Raw genomic sequence first — 17,919 nt, 5'->3', positions numbered from 1 at the left:
CAAGGTCAAGCAGTAGTTGGGACAGCAGCAGGGGGAGCAGCAGCCGCCACACACCTGCTCAGGGTTCTCCCATTTATACCCTCTTCAGAGCCCTCAGAATAAAACTATCTGCAGCTGGCAAAAATCACGCCCCTGTACTAGCATGAGGCAAATCACAATCACCTGCTGCGAAGCAGCCTGTTATCCCATGCAGGATTGTGGATTGGGATTCAACAAAAGCATGTTCATAACTGGGTTTTTAAAGAAACCAGAGTTCTCACTGCACCACCACCCCCCGCCCCTTCTTTGAGACAGATTTCTCATTGGCCTGGAGGTTGCCATTACCGATCGATGAGCCCTACAGACCCTCTGTTGTCCGAGGTACTGGGATTACATCCTCATGCTACTGAGCTGCAGTTTTCACACAGCTCTGGGAATCAAACTCAGATCCTCATGCCTGGGTAACAAGCACTTCACTGACTGAGCCCTCTCCCCAGCCCTTATTTTATTTTGTTTTCCCTGTTTTTTTTTTTCACAGAATGTGTTAGAAAATTCTAGAAAGTTGTGTGCAATTCATAAGGAAAACGCTAAATTATTATGCTTGAGTTGGTGTCTTTTAAGTTGAACACCTGCTGCGATAAGGTTTGATATCACACTTGATTAGAGTTGAAATGCACACACACACACATACACACACACATATATATATATATACATATATATATGTATATATATATATGTACTGGGCTTAAGAGTTGAAACACTCACACACACACACATGCATGCATGCATGCATGCACGTGCGCACACACACACACACACACACACACACACACACACACTGGGCTTAGAGAGCTGTGTTAATTAGTAACCCCATTACTCTGACAAAATGCCTGACCACAGCAAGTTAAGGGAGGAAAGGCTGACTTTGACTCACAGTTCCAGGAGCTAATTGTCCAGCTTTCTTCTTCCACACCATGTCTTTATATACCCATACAACATTGTTCTGCTGTGGTTTTGTTAACTTGGCACAAGCTAGAGCCTCCTGTGAAGAAGAGCCCTCAACTGAGGAAATGTCTCCATCAGATTAGCCAGTAAGCAAGTCTGTGGTACATTTTCTTGATTAACGAGTGATGTGGGAGAACCCAGCCCATTGTGGGTGGTTCCATCCCTAGGCAAGAGATCGTGGAGTGTGTAAAAAAGCAAGCCAAGTGAGCCATGAGGAGCAAGTCGATAAGCAGCATCCCTTGGTGGCTTCTGCCTCAGTCCCTACCTCCTGGTTCCTGCCCTGACTCCTCTCCATGATGAAATGGTATGTTCCAGTTACTTTGGTCATGGGTTTTATCACAGTAACACAATAACAGAGGAACCAAAGTAAGACATCATGTAATATGCATATCCATGTAATATATGTCCATATAACATATAGCCATATAATATATAGAAATATATCTAGAATCCACATGAGAGAAAAAATAATTTTTTTTGCTTCTCTCCAATGTACCCATTCTTCCCCTCCCTCCTTTCAGCCCCTTTCTCTCCCCACACAGTTGCCCTTCTATTTTCTGATCAAATGCACATCTACCTATCATGGAACATATATATACATATATATATATATACACACACACACATATATATATATATGTCTGTATATATACAATACTTGAGAGAAAGCATGCTATGCTTCTCCTACCCCGCCCTATTTCATTTAACACGATTTTCCTGCAAATGACAAAATTTCTTTCTTCTAGACTGCTGAGAAAAACACCACTCTGTGTGTGTGTGTGTCTGTGTGTGTGTCTGTGTGTGTCTGTGTGTGTATGTGTGTATCTGTGTGTGTGTATGTCTGTGTGTCTGTGTGTGTACACATGTTTTCTCTACCATTCTGTTGATGGACATTAAGGCTGCTTCCACCAAATGCAAACACTGCAGCAACAGACACAGGATGCTAGTAACCCTGAGGCATGCTGGCTGACAGTCCTCAGCTGTCTACCCCAGAGGACAGCTGGGTCACATATGGTACCTCTAATTTTAGTTCTTTGAGAATGAAGCCGGCGAATCTCTGTTCACGCAGCCATAACAACTCAACAGAGGAGTCTGGGGTAGAGTCTTTTACCTTCCTCTGAACTGAGTGCCTCCACAGAGCGTGTTCATGCTGACATCTAGTCCAGCACGACCATGGATTCCTGAGCTCTGCTGAGGAGGAATTTTGGCTGATGCTGCATGAATTTCTCCACCTGTGCCAAGCTCTCAGACAGAAATGGACTTAAAGAGAATTTCCATCCAAAGCCGGAGAGAAGTTCTGTGCAATATTCTTTGAAGTAAGCCCTCCCTCCTGAAGACAGAAAATGCCTCATTAAAAAAAAAATCACAGACTGCCTAACTTCCAAAGGAAACCTGGGTTATCTAAGACATTTTGGAGGAACAAATGGAAGCCACTGAGCCCAAACTCTTCAATAAGACAAAACAGTTCAAAGGACATTCAGGAGCATAGCCAGGGACACACCTTTGAAGAGACGCACAGTGTTTCAGTTGGAAAGAAAAACTCCACAATAGGAGGTTGTGGCCAAAATGAACTGTGGTGGTTTGAATATGCTTGGCCCATAGGGAGTTGCACCGTTAGGAGGTGTGGCCTTGTTGGAGGAAGTGCATCACTTTGGGGTGGGTTTTGCAGGTCACCTCCTATGCTCAGGCTCCACCCATTGCAGAAGAGAGCTTCCTCCTAGCTTGCCCAAGGATGCCAGTCTCCCCTGGTTGCTTTGAATCAAGATGTAAAACTCTCAGCTCCGTCTCCAGCACCATGTCTGCCTGGACGCTGCCATACTTCCTGCCATGATGATAATGAACTAAACCTCTGAACCTGTAAGCCAGCCCCCAATTAAATCTTTGCCTTTATAAAAGTCATGGTGGTCATGGTGTCTCTTCATAGCGATGGAACGCTAACTAAGACATGAGTCCACAGTAACCTGGCGGGGAGAGGTGCTGAGGACCCCAGCCATTTTAGTATGAGGACCTAGGTTCAGACCCCCAGCACCCATGGAAAAGGCACAGACACAGCTCCCAGCACTGGGCACATGGAGACAAAAAGATCTCTGGGGCTTGCTGGCTGGCCAGCTATGTGACTCAGTGGGCTCTGGACTCAGTAGGACCTCCATCTCAAAAACCGAGGTGGGAGGCGATTAAAGGCAACACTCAAGTGTTGGCCTCTGGCCTCTGTCTGCATGTACACACTCGTGCACACAAGCCAACATGGACAAGTAAAAGCCACTCAGCAGATAGGCTTTAAATAAATGAGTGGGAGTTCAGACTGGCTCACAGACCCCAGGGTGACACGCTTGTCACAGGGCTCGGAGAGCCGGGCAGTAGAGGCAGGAGGATTGCTGGCTCTGGGTCATCCCCTGGGTATAAAATAAATCTCTGACTCGAAGAAAGGAGAAAAGGAAGAGAGGGAGGGAGAGAGGAAAGGAGGGAGGGAGGGAGGTTGGAGGAAGAGAGGGAGGGAGGAAGGAGGGAAGGAGGGTGGGAGGGAGGGAGGGAGAAAGTGAGGTTGGAGGAAGAGAAAGAGGGAGGAAGAGAGAGGGAGGAAGAGAAAGAGGAAGAGAAGGAGGAAGGGAGGAAGTGAGGTTGCAGGAAGAGAGGGAGGGAAGGAAGTGCGGAGGGAGGAAGAGAGGGAGGAAGGGAGAAAATGAGGTTGGAAGAAGAAAGGGAGGGAGGGAGGAGAGAAGGAGGGTTAGGGGAGGGAGGAAGTTAGGTTGGAGGAAGAGAGGGAGGGAAGGAGGAAAGGAAGGAGGGAGGGAGGAGGGAAGGAGGAAAGGAAGGAGGGAGGGAGGAGGGAAGGAGGGAGGGAGGGAGGGAGAGAATCCTATAAGGTGGGTAGTAGCAAGTGTCCACAGAAACTGACAAGCCGTTATGTAATGTTCCTGAGACCACCAAGGGCAGAGTAGTGAGGACATTGGTGTGTCTAGCCTACCCTCACCACACCACAGCAAATCTGTCTCTTGCCACTGTACCCAGTGTTAAAGTGTCACCGTGTATGATGGATGGCGTTCATCACGTGATGTCCCCTTGGTGTCCAGAGTTTCCGTTATTGACCTTGTTAATGACAAGGCTGCCCTCGGTCAGTTGAGCACACAGCCCATAACAGCCAATCCTTTACTTTCACTGACCCCGAGGTCAGCAGACATTATCATTCTAATTATTTACTTATTTCTCTACATCCTACCATGTTCCAAGAAGGGGTTTTTTAGGTAGCTAAGAGCTAGAGGCTCTTATAAATTAATGGAGAAGTTAATAAATGGGTGATGTTAAATCTTTAAACATAAACCGGAAGGTCTGGGGCATGCTTGCATGGGTTATTAATTTGATTTCCTTCTCTTACCAATGCTTAAACAAGGCAAATAACTCATCTACTCAAAAAGCCAGAGGTGAGCTTGTGGGTTGTATGAACAAGCACGTCTAAATCCTGATTAAGTAGAGACAGGACGTTCCCCAAACGCTTCCCAATTCCCCCCTGCAGAGTAAATTATTCAGAAAATAAAAACAAAATGGCAGGATTCCATCCCCTATGCCAGGGAGCGGCAAGCCTCTGAAGGAGCCATTTCTACACAAAGCCATCGCCCACGAAATGTCACTCGAGTTTGGCAGGGTGGTGCAAATCTGTAATACAGCACTAGGCACAGAGAGAGCTTAAAGCGAAGGCAGGAGGATTAGTGGTTCCAAGTCACCCTTAGATGTATGATGAGACCCTACCTAGAGAGACAGAGAGAGAGAGAGAGGAATGAAAGAGAGGGGAAGGAGGTAGTAAGTTTCTAGGGCATGTCTTTCTTTCTGCTGTTTTCAGGGCTGATTGGCACTGGCCTGCCTCAGGACCCCTGCAGTGTTTTAGCTCCTGCTCAGAGCAGCCTGCCCTTTCCCATATTCAACCTTCTCAACCACCCACCTAAGACCCACTGGATAGTGTCCTTCATGGCTTTCTCACTCCTTCATGACCCTCTGCACAACAGGAAATGCAATATGATATGTTTGTAGTTAACGAGATCTTTGTCTTCTCAAAGCTAGAATCTTTTTTTTTTTTTTTGGTTCTTTTTTTTCGGAGCTGGGGACCGAACCTTGCACTTCCTAGGTAAGCGCTCTACCACTGAGCTAAATCCCCAGCCCCTCAAAGCTAGAATCTTTAAAGGATCACTGTCTCTGTGTGTTTCTCTGTATCTCTGTGTGTGTGTGTGTGTGTGTGTGTGTGTGTGTGTGTGTGTGTGGCTGGCTGGCTGGCTCTGGCTCTGGCTCTCTCTCTCTGTGTTTCTCTGTCTCTTTCTCTGTCTGTCTCTCTGTCTGTCTCTCTGTCTCTCTCTCTGTCTCTCTCTGTGTCTCTCTCTCTCTCTGTCTCTCTCTCTCTCTCTGTGTGTGTGTGTGTGTGTGTGTGTGTGTGTAGCGGGAGTTATCTCTCTCTGAACCATGAGCTCATTAATTTTGCAAGGCTAATCATCCACTAAGCCCCAGGACCTACCTATGTCCACCTCCCCAGCAGTGGACCTGCCCTTATGCCCAGGTTTCCCCTCAATGATGAAGTCAGTACTTTGACTGCGCTGTCTCCCCAGCGCGGCGCCCGTGTCTGTTCTCTGCTCACCAGTTTTCTTTCCCTTACACTTTGCACAGGGCCTGACACACAGCAAGAGCTCAATAAATACATATGGAAGCAGCAGACGACTGAGGGACGAGATGGAAATGAGCCAGGAGGTGCAAGTGGATGCGCGTCAGCCTCTCGCTCACCCGTCTCAAGCACGGAATATCAGCAGGGTTTTGGCTTTATATGGAAGTGTTGGTACAATTTTTCATTTTGGATTCTAAAAGCGTCAACGAAGTGGCAAATAAATAAATAAGAAGACAAGCTGGCCTTGCTGAGCGAGAGGGTTCTGTGCCGTTGTGAAGGACAAAGTTGAGAGGAGGAGATAAAGTCTAGAGATGGGTTTACATAAAAGTTGTAGTCATGAGATCTATGCTATGGCACCCAGAGGGACTAGGGGACCATTTGGGGCAGAATGGAGGCCAGAGTTGTACACGGATGGCTGTTTGATTGACAGCATTACTCTTCAATAAATGCCCCAGCAGCCACTGGATAGCCACAGGGGCCATATTCATCCTGACACCTGTTCCAAGTATAAAAATTTTATCTAAAGCAGCTGAGGAGGTGGCTGTTGATGAAGTGCTTGCCACACAAACATGAGGGCTGGCGTTTGATCCCCCCCCACCCCGGTCTTTGCATGAGCAAAAAGCCAGGTGTTGCAGTGCACCCTTCCAGTTCCAGTGCTGGAAAGATGGAGTCCTGGTCTCACTGGCCAGCCGCTAGGGTCAGTGAGACGCGCAGTCTCAAAAAAATAAAGTGGAGAGCGGTCAAAGATACCCAACATCAACCTCTACACACAACCCATACATGCAACATTCACACCGCACATATACCGGCACACACACACACATGCACATACACCACATGTAACATCCATACGCATGCCACCTTGCAGGCAACACTTATCCATGTAAACACACAATATGTGATACACACACAATACATATGTGCACATGCGACGTACCACATATACGCACCCACCCATGGACATGCACATAGAAACATGCATGCACAACACACAGTAATCAAGAGACACAACACACCCACAAGTACCAAACACATTTTGTATGGGGCAGAAAATGGATCTAAAGGGAAGAGGTAAACACAAAGTCAGATTCCAGAAGAAAGGAGGGTAAGCTTCTTCCTGGACGGGGGTGAGGGTAGGGGGGTGAGGGTAGGGGGGTGGGGGTAGGGGGGTGGGGGTAGGGGGTGAGGGTAGGGGGTGAGGGTAGGGGGTGAGGGTAGGGGGGTGAGGGTAGGGGGGTGGGGGTAGGGGGTGGGGGTAGGGGGGTGGGGGTAGGGGGTGGGGGTAGGGGGTGAGGGTAGGGGGGTGGGGGTAGGGGGGTGGGGGTAGGGGGTGGGGGTAGGGGGTGAGGGTAGGGGGGTGGGGGTAGGGGGGTGGGGGTAGGGGGTGGGGGTAGGGGGTGAGGGTAGGGGGGTGGGGGTAGGGGGGTGGGGGTAGGGGGGTGGGGGTAGGGGGGTGAGGGTAGGGGGGTGGGGGTAGGGGGTGAGGGTAGGGGGTGAGGGTAGGGGGTGGGGGTAGGGGGTGAGGGTAGGGGGTGAGGGTAGGGGGTGGGGGTAGGGGGGTGGGGGTAGGGGGGTGGGGGTAGGGGGGTGGGGGTAGGGGGTGGGGGTAGGGGGTGGGGGTAGGGGGTGAGGGTAGGGGGTGGGGGTAGGGGGTGAGGGTAGGGGGTGAGGGTAGGGGGTGGGGGTAGGGGGGTGGGGGTAGGGGGGTGGGGGTAGGGGGGTGGGGGTAGGGGGTGGGGGTAGGGGGTGGGGGTAGGGGGTGAGGGTAGGGGGGTGGGGGTAGGGGGGTGGGGGTAGGGGGGTGGGGGTAGGGGGTGGGGGTAGGGGGGTGGGGGTAGGGGGGTGGGGGTAGGGGGGTGGGGGTAGGGGGGTGGGGGTAGGGGGTGAGGGTAGGGGGGTGGGGGTAGGGGGGTGGGGGTAGGGGGGTGGGGGTAGGGGGTGAGGGTAGGGGGTGAGGGTAGGGGGTGGGGGTAGGGGGGTGGGGGTAGGGGGGTGGGGGTAGGGGGTGGGGGTAGGGGGTGGGGGTAGGGGGTGAGGGTAGGGGGTGGGGGTAGGGGGTGAGGGTAGGGGGTGAGGGTAGGGGGTGGGGGTAGGGGGGTGGGGGTAGGGGGGTGGGGGTAGGGGGGTGGGGGTAGGGGGTGGGGGTAGGGGGTGGGGGTAGGGGGTGAGGGTAGGGGGGTGGGGGTAGGGGGGTGGGGGTAGGGGGGTGGGGGTAGGGGGTGGGGGTAGGGGGGTGGGGGTAGGGGGGTGGGGGTAGGGGGGTGGGGGTAGGGGGGTGGGGGTAGGGGGTGAGGGTAGGGGGGTGGGGGTAGGGGGGTGGGGGTAGGGGGGTGGGGGTAGGGGGTGAGGGTAGGGGGTGAGGGTAGGGGGTGAGGGTAGGGGGGTGGGGGTAGGGGGTGAGGGTAGGGGGGTGGGGGTAGGGGGGTGGGGGTAGGGGGGTGGGGGTAGGGGGTGGGGGTAGGGGGGTGGGGGTAGGGGGGTGGGGGTAGGGGGGTGGGGGTAGGGGGTGGGGGTAGGGGGTGGGGGTAGGGGGTGAGGGTAGGGGGGTGGGGGTAGGGGGGTGGGGGTAGGGGGGTGGGGGTAGGGGGTGGGGGTAGGGGGGTGGGGGTAGGGGGGTGGGGGTAGGGGGGTGGGGGTAGGGGGGTGGGGGTAGGGGGTGAGGGTAGGGGGGTGGGGGTAGGGGGGTGGGGGTAGGGGGGTGGGGGTAGGGGGTGAGGGTAGGGGGTGAGGGTAGGGGGTGAGGGTAGGGGGGTGGGGGTAGGGGGTGAGGGTAGGGGGGTGGGGGTAGGGGGGTGGGGGTAGGGGGGTGGGGGTAGGGGGTGAGGGTAGGGGGTGAGGGTAGGGGGTGAGGGTAGGGGGGTGGGGGTAGGGGGTGGGGGTAGGGGGTGAGGGTAGGGGGCTGAGGGTAGGGGGGTGAGGGTAGGGGGGTGGGGGTAGGGGGTGGGGGTAGGGGGGTGGGGGTAGGGGGTGGGGGTAGGGGGTGAGGGTAGGGGGGTGGGGGTAGGGGGGTGGGGGTAGGGGGGTGGGGGTAGGGGGGTGGGGGTAGGGGGGTGAGGGTAGGGGGGTGAGGGTAGGGGGGTGAGGGTAGGGGTGAGGGTAGGGGTGAGGGTAGGGGGTGGGGGTAGGGGGGTGGGGGTAGGGGGGTGGGGGTAGGGGGGTGAGGGTAGGGGGTGAGGGTAGGGGGGTGGGGGTAGGGGGGTGAGGGTAGGGGGTGAGGGTAGGGGGGTGGGGGTAGGGGGGTGGGGGTAGGGAGGTGGGGGTAGGGGGGTGAGGGTAGGGGGGTGAGGGTAGGGGGGTGGGGGTAGGGGGGTGGGGGTAGGGGGGTGGGGGTACGGGGGTGAGGGTAGGGGTGAGGGTAGGGGTGAGGGTAGGGGGGTGAGGGTAGGGGGGTGGGGGTAGGGGGGTGAGGGTAGGGGGTGGGGGTAGGGGGGTGAGGGTAGGGGGGTGAGGGTAGGGGTGAGGGTAGGGGGTGAGGGTAGGGGGTGAGGGTAGGGGGGTGAGGGTAGGGGTGAGGGTAGGGGTGAGGGTAGGGGTGAGGGTAGGGGGGTGGGGGTAGGGGGGTGGGGGTAGGGGGGTGAGGGTAGGGGGGTGGGGGTAGGGGGGTGGGGGTAGGGGGGTGAGGAGGGTATATAATGAGACACAGAGTATTTATCTTAGAGGAAAGTACTCAAGCCTTGATCTTCCAAGTAAGGGCTCCGGTTGAGCAGTGTGTGCACGCCCAGCACTTGGGAAGCTGAGACAGGAGGGCTCTCATGAGTTTGAGGTCAATCTGAGCTCACAGTGAGACCCTTTCTTAAAAATCATTAAAAATACAGGAGCTCTGTCTATCAGGAAATGTCATTAAAGGTGAGGGAAGGCAGCTCACAGATGTGGAGCACTAATTGCAACACAGCTCTGACAAAGACAACGAGAGGGTGGTGGCGCACACCTCTAACCCCAGAACTCGAGAGAGGAGGCAGGCAGATCTCCGTGCGTTTGAGGCCAGCCTGGTCGACAGAGTGAGTTCCAGTACGATCGGGACTAAATAGAGAGACCCCGACTCTCAATAGCCTGGAGAGAAAGAAGAGTTTAAACAAACACTTCACATAATAGAATCTTTGATCCTTCACACTCATAATAAGCCTAGAAAGTATGCTCCACACTGAGAAAAAAACTAGAACACCATGAGACACAACTAAACGTTCATTAAAATGGATAAAATTGTGTGGAATTTTATCCCATAACCCAGGGCCTTATAGATGCTAAGCAAGTGCTCTCCCACTGAGCTACGCCCCCAGCCCCTCACTGGGGGATTCTAGGCTGAGGCTCTACCACTGAGCCACACCCCAGCCCTTCACTGGGGGATTCTAGGCAGGGGCTCGACCACTGAGCCACGCCCCAGCCCCTCACTGGGGGATTTAGACAGGTGTTCACCACTGAACATGAGTGCCTTAGATATTTAGATTCAGAAATCAGCAGATCAACAAGGAGAACAGGTAGAGTTTATATTTTATTGTCCCCTCTGAAACTTATTTAAATTTAATTCTTGTGAGATATCAAGAGGGCCTTTAAGAGGTGAATAGGGCTCTAACCTCCTGAGTGGACCAATCGGCTTCCACATTTATTGGATTAGTAGGTTATGGGGTTCTGTAAGGAGTGATTCAGAATGAAATAGCCTGCCTGACTGGATTATTCATATACCCTTCCTCTCTTGTTCATGGCTTACCTTGAATCAGAACATAAATCCTTTCCACAACTCATGCAGCCTGTAGCATTGCGTTACAGTAACAGAAAATACACACGTGTCCAAAGCATGTTACTGATCCTGGAGAAGATCCTAGAAGGCCATGGGCACTGTCTGGGACTTTTTTTTTTTTGAGGCAATAAAAGTATCCAGCAAATGGGGGTAGGAGGACACATACAGCTGGAGTTCACAGCAGATGTAGGCTTCAAAGGCCGTAGCTGGAACAGGCGAGATCTTAAAAATCAAAATGGACCAGATGTGTTGGTGCACACCTTTAAGGACAGCACTTGAGAGGCAGAGGCAGGTGGTGAGATAGAAGCCTGCCTAAATTACACAGCAAGTCCCGGGCCAAGCCAGGGATACATAGTGAGACCCTGTCTCAAAAGGTGCACATGCGTGTGGGCACACACACACACAAAGGCACATTCATATGCATATGCACACAGATTTGAGTTCGACAAACTCACGTTAAAAAAACAAAGCAAGGTATGGTTAAGCATTCTTAGAATCCCAGCATAGGGGTAGTAGAAACGGGCAGATTCGTGGTGCTCATTGGATGGCCAGTTTTAGTCCAATCAACAAGTTTCAGAACAGGGGAAGACCCTGTCTCAAGAAACAAGATGGCTCCTGAAGAATGAGATCCAAGGCTAAACTCTTAACTTGACACATACACACACTTATACCTATACATCTATACATACATACATACATACATTCATACATAAATGGACACATACATACACAAACATGCACTCAGACACAAACACACACACATGCACACACATACACACATGTACACATACATACATACATATACATACACACATGCACACATACATGTACATATATACACATACATAAAAGTCATTGGCAGTGCCTAAGAAATAACACCCAAGGTTGTCCGTCCTCTAACCTCAGTGTGTACATATATATGCACACACATGCACTCACACACACTCATGAATTGATCGATGAATTAACTTTTAAATTGGAATAGACTGCTGAGGTTATAGACCTGTGGGAAGCAGGGACTACTTGAGTCCTTGAAGGATCTACCCTCCCCTGACACTAGTTTACAGATACTTTCTCTGTTTCCTGGCCACCAAATGGCGGACAGTTTCCCTCCTCCATTGCGCCCTTCCCATGATGCTCTGCCTCATCCAGAAACAGGAGAGCCCTCCAACCTTGGATGGAAACCTCTGAAACCATGAGCACACTTGCCTCTTTCCACGTTGGTCTGTTATCGTCAAGCCAATAGCAGAGTCACACGGTTAACCATCCAGTCGTCCCCACCTCTTCCCTATTGGTTTGTTCTGCATTCGTTTCATTGAAAATGAATTAAGACACCAAAGCTCACCAAAAAAAAAAAAAAAATGGATTGGGGAATATTTTATCTGTTCTTGTCTAGAGATGGGCTGAAAGGTCGTTTCAAGTAATTATCGCCCTGATAATTGAGCAGATGGCAAACACCAAATCCCTCATCCCCACCTGTCAGCATCACTGTAGCTAATTCACTTTCAAGCATGGGCAATTTATTCTGACGAGATTTTATTTCATGATAGCCACTCACACTCTCCACCTTGCAAGGCGCTCAAGGAACTGACTTTCTGAGAAATCTTTCTCCCACAGTCTTCCCTCCTGACAGAGCTGTGGAAACAGGCATGGCTGCAAACCTCACACAGACTGCCTGTGACGGCATCATCGGGCGCATTGGCGTCCGGGTGGCAGAGCGGAGTACAGCCCTGAGGGTTTGTTGTCTCTCAGGAGCTGTTCAGCTCCTTTTGTGAGACGGTCTCTCTCTGGCCTAGAGATCCCCAGTAAGGCTGGGCTAGCTGGCTAGCTGGCTAGCACACCCCAGGCTTCCACGTGTCTCCACCTCCCCAGTGAAGGAATTGCAAGCCTGTGTCAATGTCATACCTTTACTGTATATCCTGGAGTCCAAATTCAGCCCCTCCTGTTTGTAAAGTGTTCTACTTTCCATTTTTTTAAAATCTGACAAAAGTAACTTAGGTGGGGAAATGGTTTATTTTATCTTCTACTTCCAGGTCACGGTCTATCACTAAGGGAAATCAAGGCAGGAACTCCAGCAGGAAAACTGAAATGGAACCCAGGAAGAAATGCTGCATACGGGCTCATTCTCAGCTAGCTCTCTATACAACTTCTTCCTAGGGGATGGTGTTGCCTACAGTGGGTGTCTTAGTTAGGGCCCCATTGCTGTGAAGAGACACTATGACCGCTGCAACTCTTATCATGAAAAACATTTAATTAGAACTGGCTTACAGTTTCAGAGGTTTAGTCCATTATCACCGTGGCAGGAAGCATGGCGGCATGCAGGCAGACATGGTGCTGGAGAAGGACCTGAGAGTTTTACATCTGGATCTGCAGGCAGCAGGAATAGACAGTGAGCTGCTGGGCCTGCCTTGAGTTTCAAAGCCCGCCCCCAGTAACACACATCCTCCAACGAGACCACACCTACTCTAGCAAGGCCACACCTCCTAATAGTGCCACTCTCTGTGAACCTATGGGGGCCATTTTCTTTCAAATGCCCACAGTGGGCTTGGCCATCCTATGTCAACAACCAGTCCTATCTAGTCAATTCTTCACTCAGGACTTCCCAGAGGTCTCTAGGCTGTGTCAAGTCAACCGTAAACAGTAACCAGGATACCCAGCGAGCATCTTCCCAGCTGAGTCTCTCCTCAGACACAATTACATCTTTTTCATTCCTGCCCCCTCACCTGCAAGCTGCCTTCCTCTCCATGCCATGTCTGTCATGTACATACACAAGTAGCTAGAACTCAGGCAGCAGCAGTAAACACCAGCTGGGTCTTCGATCCATCTCTCTCTGTGGTCTAGTGAACCAGTTCAAATCCAAAACAAACTCAACAGAAGCCACGGATCTTACACTTCCATCCCGACTGCCATTTCCCTTCTCTTCTGTGCCTCTGGATGTGCACGTGGTATGTGTGCACACCCGTATGCTTACATGTACACAGACACGCATATGCACATGCACACAGTGCATGCCCAGAGAGACCTGTGTTCATGTGGGCATACAGGTGAGCACACACATATATGCACCTGTGGAGGACACAGGGAGATGTTGAGTGTCGTCCTCTCTCCAGCTCCTCCTCCTTTCTGTGGGAGGAAAGGTCTCTCACTGAACTGCTTCAGCGAGGCTGGCTCAGCAGTGAGAGCTGGGGATCCAGCTGCCTACAGCCTCCACCGAGGGAGCAGGCTGCCACACTCAGTCTTTACCAGTTGCTGGGGGTCCAAACTCGGTCCCCACCTCTGCATACAAGCGCTTTGATGCTTGGACATCTTCCCAGCCCATTTTTTTTTAAAAAAAAAAAACTTCTCCTGCCCTTTTGTTTTGCCCTCTTTTAAAAAATAAAATAAAATAAAGATTTTTTTTTAAGCCTGTGTGCACGGAGGGTGGGGAGGGACATCAAATTCCCTTGAGTTAAAGTTACACCCATTTGGGCTCGAGACCCCATATGAACAACAATGCCAACCAACCAGAGCTTCCAGGGACTAAGTCACTACCCAAAGACTATACATGGACTGACCCTGGGCTCCAACCTCATAGGTAGCAATGAATAGCCTAGTAAGAGCATCAGTGGAAGGGGAAGCTCTTGGTCCTGCCAAGACTGAACCCCAGTGAACGTGATTGTTGGGGGGAGGGCAATAATGGGGGGAGGATGGGGAGGGGAACACCCATATAGAAGGGGAGTCAGAGGGGTTAGGGGGATGTTGGCCTGGAAACTGGGAAAGGGAATAACAATTGAAATGTAAATAAGAAATACCCAATTTAATAAAGGTGGAGGAAAAAAAAGTTACACCCATTTGTGAGCTGCCCACTGTGGGTGCTGAGATCTGAACTCTGGTCCTCTAGCAGAGCAGTAAGTACTTCTAACTCCTGGACCATTTCTGCAGCTCCTAGCTGAGCCCTTTCTATTAGAATTCTAAGGGAGTCATCCACTCCATGCAAATCCGCCCCTCCCAGGAGGCCAGTCACCCAGCACGCCAGGTGTTACTCTGTGCACAAGTCATTACATCCAGGGGAGGAGTGAGCAGTCCATGCACTTTGAAGAATTGAGAGCAGAAACTATCCCGACAACATATAATCACTTAATCTGATGCAGATCTGGGCCTGAATATAAGCACCTCTGATTTAAAGAGAAAATGAAATTAAAAGCAGTTGCTGGAATGTTCTTTCAAGTCAATGAAGCCATTCAATCAGTCCATAAAAAATGACTCACTTTTGAAAGTGTAATTTAGTCCCCAAGTAAGAAGGGGAGATCAGAGATTGGCCTCCATGGGGAAATAAATAAATAAAATAAAATAATCAAAACTACTTGGGAATCTCCATGGCTCCGCTGACTCTCTAGCTTCATTTTGTCTCCTAATCTACTTCTTTACACCTTGGTACATTTGTTATCCATCTTGCAAACCTAGAATTTTAACCTCCTTGCGTGCTGGACAAACCCTCATCTATTTGGAAAGAGGAAAGATGGAGGAATAAACATCGGTCCTGTGACCAGGGACTTTCCCAGCATTCCTTGCAGCTAAGATTCTCACGCGTGACTCTCTTACACATACGGGCTGTTGCATGAACTTTTTCCTGGAAAGACATTAACAAATGTCTGTCTTCCACGTATAGAACACCGTCAGGCCAAAGCGGTGATGTCACCAAAGTCCAGTTGGGGAATCAATGTGTCACTGAGTTTCCTCACAGAGTATAAATGACCAGGACACAGGTGACCTAGAACACCTGCTTCACCCTACAGTGGCTGACAACCTCACAGAAGCTGCAGCATGGAGTCCTTGCTTCAGTCAATACTCCATGCCCTGCATACCCTGGCATTTCCCAAGATGGATATGGCTGTGAGGAAGGCGTGAGGAAGTAATGGCTAGACTCCCCTGTGAGGCTCCTGTGGCCTCCCTCTCCCTTTCAACCAGGGAGTGTCAATAGCTTCACTATCATTACCACAGACCTGGCTACCCCTGTATCTTCCTGCTTATTTTGTTGCCATGGCTACTGGGCCAAGGTAATCTCTACTTCAAGATGACAATGATTGTATCATACCCTATTCACACACTGTAGACAGCCATATTGCTAATCGTCATGATAGGACGTCCCCTTGGCCAGCTGGCTTAAGTGCTCAGCATTGGACGGCAGTACTCCAAGTCACATGTGCAAAAGATATGGTTTGGCTAAAAAAATATCTCATTATGACCTTTTTTATAATTACCTCAGAGATTATTCGAGAATGATGTATCTCAGCCCCACAATTTAGATGCTATGACAGCATTTATCAAACACGGTTTTAGGGTCCTGGGTTTCTCTTCACTGGTACTGTGGACCTCCTCGGCCAGGTGCACTGTGGGATGCTGGGCAGCATCTGTGGTCTCTAACCAACCATGTGACAACCCAAGTGTCTGGAGGCAGTGCCAAATTGTCTCTCACCAGGTTGAGCTCCGAGCTGCAGGTTAGACCTCCAGAATGTATTAACTCCATGCTGCAGGTTAGACCTCCAGAATGTATTAACTCCATGCTGCAGGTTAGACCTCCAGAATGTATTAACCCTCCATGACTGTAATCTTGTCTATTTCAGCCAATACTGCTCCACCCTTAGCCACAGTTCTACTTCTGTGAATTCAGTATTTTTAGGTTTCTTCAGTGGCTTATTTTATTTACTAAATTTTAGAGTGCTGTCCTCTCAGTTCACGTGTGGTCTCTGTCTCAGTGTCTCCTGTTTCCTGTTTCTGTGATAACACACCCTGACAACAGCAACTTAAGGAAGGACGGCTCTTGCTCTCATGCCCATGGTAGGGAGGGCATGCTGACAGAATCGTGAGGAGGCTGCTCACACTGTACCCACAGTCAAGAAGCACAGAGGTGAAAGCTGGTGCTCAGCTTGTTTTCTCCTGTTTTTTTATACAGCCCAGAATTACAGCCTAGGGGATGATACTACCCACAGTGGGTGTGCCCTCCCTCTTCCATTAACCTAATCAATCTAATCGCTCATGGACAAGCCTGAAGGCTCATATCCCAGATGGTTTTATATCTCATCGATTTGACAACTGAGATCAACCACGGCAGCCTCCCAAACAACTGTGGTTGGTTGGTCAGTTGGTTGGTCGGTCAGTTGGTTGGTTGGTTGGTTGGTTGGTTGGTTGGTTGGTTGGTCAGACAGTTGGTTGGTTGGTTGGTTGGTTGGTTGGTTGGTTGGTTGGTTGGTCGGTTGGTCAGGCAGTTGGTTGATTGGTTTGTTGGTCGGTTGGTTGGTTGGGGAATGTGCAAAGTTGGGGGAAGATTTATGGTGTATGGTGAATGTGCCCAGGTGTCCTGCTCTGTCACTCTCCACTGTATTCCGTTTAGACGGGAGTCTCTTACTGCACCTGGAGTGAGGCTGGAAGTCATCAAGTCATGGTGATCCTCTAGTCCCAGTGTCCCCTGCCACAGTTACAAGCAAGTACAAATGTGCATGGCTTTTACCTGGGCTTAGAGGGATTTTTATCTCTGGTCCTCAAGTTTGCACAGCAAATGTCCTTACCTGCTGAGTCATACACACATATAAGTGAGAAATCAAATAAAACATAAAGTTGTAAAGACTTGTTGACTTTAGTTGGATTTAATTTTATCTTAAATTTACTTAAATGAATTACATGGCTTTAATATCAAAGCCATACCAAAATATACATTGGAATTCTATTTCCCTTCCCATGTTCCTTCCTGATTCCACTGGCGAACATCTTATGTAGTTTCTGGTTTGTAATACTGAAGTAGGGGGGTGAAGTGGTATGTGTGTGCATGTGGTATGTGTGTGTGTATGCATATTTATGTGTGTGTGGTGCGTGTGTATGTTTATGTGTGTGTTATGTGTGGTGTGCATATATGTATATGTATGTGTGTGTAATGTGTGTATATGTATGTATGCATGGTGTGTGTGTATGTGTGTGACATGTGTGTGTATGTGTGTGTATGTATGTGGTATGTGTATATGTGTATATGTGTATATGTGCATACGTGGTGTGTATGTGTGTATGATGTGTATGTGTATGGTATGTGTGTATGATGTGTATGTGTATGGTATGTGTGTATGTAGTGTATGTAATATGTGTATTTGGTATGTGTGTGTGTGTGTGGTGTGTGTGTTTGTGTGGTGTATGTGTATGTGTGTGTGCATGGATGAATGTTAGAAGGGAAGAAGGGAGAAGCAAGGAAGGGAGAGAGAGGAGAAAGAGGGACTGTCAAATTATTATCTAGTGTAAAATCATATCACACTTATGAAAGTATCATGCATATGAGGACAAGCTACTGTTGTAATTGGTTTGTCACTATAATGAAATACCACAAACTGGACAACTTATAAAGAAAAAAATCCCAGTTCTAGCATTTTTCAGGTATCCAGTGAGGGCTTTGTGTTGGTAGCAATGACTGCAGAGTCCTCAAGGAGAGCAGTTGGACAGCTCATAGTCTTGCACACATAGGTGTCTCGGTACCCACAGGAACTTCACAAAGGGTCATGTAACATTAGCTTTTAACTCAGGGTTAAGAAAATGG

Source organism: Rattus norvegicus, chromosome 12 (assembly GCF_036323735.1).
Source record: "Rattus norvegicus strain BN/NHsdMcwi chromosome 12, GRCr8, whole genome shotgun sequence".
Classification (NCBI taxonomy): domain Eukaryota; kingdom Metazoa; phylum Chordata; class Mammalia; order Rodentia; family Muridae; genus Rattus; species Rattus norvegicus.
This window is presented reverse-complemented; position numbering follows the sequence as displayed.